The 2304-nt window shown below is 41.9% G+C and overlaps 1 non-coding gene across 1 annotated transcript; it reads right to left on the bottom strand.

Moving 5' to 3' along the window:
• Positions 1 to 775: 775 nt before the first annotated feature.
• Positions 776 to 881, bottom strand: LOC120272782. The gene has a single exon (XR_005540318.1). It is a non-coding gene; the product is annotated as a small nucleolar RNA R71 (small nucleolar RNA).
• Positions 882 to 2304: the final 1423 nt, after the last annotated feature.

Here is a 2304-nt window from a genome sequence, read left to right as displayed (position 1 = left end):
ACTCAAGTGTCTTTATTCCCTACTCTCTATGGATACGATACGCACTCATCTGGGATTATTACTTCGACACTCGTGCACTTGCTGTTTACATGCATATACGGATGTGTCAAGTTTTTTCGCCGTTGCCGGGGAGTAGGCGTTTAAAGATACTTTGCACCTTGTTTTCTTAGCTATTCATCCTTTCTATTTCATATCTTCTTTTCTATCATCGTTCTGATTTTGTTTTTTTTCTTATGGTGCAGCTCCAGGTTATGACCCGAGTGAACCCCTCAATATTGATTAAAGGAGATCCTGAGCTCGAACGTACACTTAGAAGAAAAGGGAAAGAACCTGTGCAAGAACAGTTTAATCTAGCTGATTTGGAAGTAGAAGAATATAAAAAAAATCACAAAACAGAATGAGTAGCAGCGGACATTATCCGATTATGCCAGACCTTCAGTGTTGGGGACACAATCAAGTATTGTGCGTCCCCCGATTACAGCTTAGAACTTCAAGCTGAAGCTGGCATTCATCCACATGTTACAGCAATCCACACAGTTTAATGGTTTAGGCGATGAGGATCCAAACATTCATATAGAGAACTTTCTCGAGGTGTGTGATATGTTGAAGATAAATGGGGTAACGGATGATGCCATAAAGTTGAGAGCCTTCCCATTTTCCTTGAAAGAAAGAGCGAAGCAGTGGTTACATTCATTACCTAGAGCATCAATTACCACATGGGTGAAGATGGTAGAAGCTTTTCTTGGCCGTTATTTTCCTCCCGGAAAATCTGTACAGCTTAGGAATGAGATCTCATCCTTTGTACAATTAGATATGGAGTCTCTATTTGAGACGTGGGAAAGGTTCAAGGAGCTCCTGAGAAAGTGCCCATAACACGGATTCCCGGAGTGGATGATTGTTCAGACCTTTTACAACAGTCTGAATCTGAGTACAAGGCAACTCTTAGATACGACAGTAGGATGTACCTTAGGTAGCAAGACCCCCGGTGAGGCTCATCAATATTGAAGAAATGGGGTTAAACAGCTACCAGTGGAATGCCAGGGAGAAGAAAAATGTGGCTGGTCTTCATGAGATAGATGCAGTGACTTCGTTGGTGGCTAAAGTGGAATCATTGAGTAAGAAGTTAGATCTTCTAACTTCGAACAAAGTAGCGGTCATGATTACTTGCACCGGGTGCGGTAGAGGACATACTCCCTTTGATTTCCTGATATCTATTGGTGATGCATCTTCGGTTGAGAACGTCGATTTTGTGGCTAATGGCATGAGGAATCAAGGAAATTTATACAGCAATACCTACAATCCGGGTTGGAAGAGTCATCCCAATTCCTCGTGGAGCAACCAAGGTCCACAAAAGGCCATAGGGCCACTGAGTTTCCAACAACAACAGTATGCCCCAAACATGGAAAACAAAGTTTCAGGTTTGGAGAACCGAATAAACGATTTGGAGAAGGCCTTAACTAGGTTTGTGTAATCTTCAGATACAAGATTTCAATCAGTTGAGGCTACACTTCACAATGATACCGTCTCTTTGCATAATCTTGAATATTAAGTAGGGCAAATTGCGAAGTCTCTATCGAAAAGGCCACATGGAAGCTTACCGAGTAATACCGAGACCAACCCTAGAGTGCATGTGAAGGTGATAACTTTGAGAAGTGGTCGTGAGGTTGAGGGTAAGTTTCTGAGTCAGAAGCCAATTGAACACGCACCCGAGGTTATAGAGGTTTAGAAGGGAGCAAGCAAAGAGAAGGAGGTAGCATCCCCACTTTTAAAGCCAAGAATATCTTATCCATCTAGATTGAAGAATGACTAAGGGAATGAACAGTACAAGAAGTTCGTGAGTTTGTTCAAACAACTCCATATTAATATTCATTTTGTTGAGACATTGGCCCAAATACCTAAGTATGAAAAATTCTTGAAAGACTTGTTGACCAACAAAAGGATGTTAGAGGAGAGTGCTTTAGTGATTTTAGATGCATCTTGCTCGGCGATTTTGCAAAAGAACATGCCGAGCAAGAAGAAAGACCCTGGAAGCTTTATCATTCCATGTAATATTAGCAATCTAGGTTAAGAAATGGCATTGGCAGACTCAGGGGCTAGTATCAACGTTGTGCAATACACCTTCTTTCAAAAGCTAGGCTTGGGCGAGCCTAGGCCTACTCGGATGACTTTGCAATTGGCAGATCAAACGGTGAGACATCCGAGGGGTATCATCGAAGATGTTCTTGTCAAGGTGGACAAGTATATATTTCCTATAGACTTCATATTGCTAGACGATGATAAGGATGCGGATGTACCCTTGATACT

This window comes from Dioscorea cayenensis, chromosome 11, assembly GCF_009730915.1.
Source record: "Dioscorea cayenensis subsp. rotundata cultivar TDr96_F1 chromosome 11, TDr96_F1_v2_PseudoChromosome.rev07_lg8_w22 25.fasta, whole genome shotgun sequence".
In the NCBI taxonomy this organism is placed as follows: Eukaryota; Viridiplantae; Streptophyta; class Magnoliopsida; order Dioscoreales; family Dioscoreaceae; genus Dioscorea; species Dioscorea cayenensis.
This window is presented reverse-complemented; position numbering and strand designations above follow the sequence as displayed.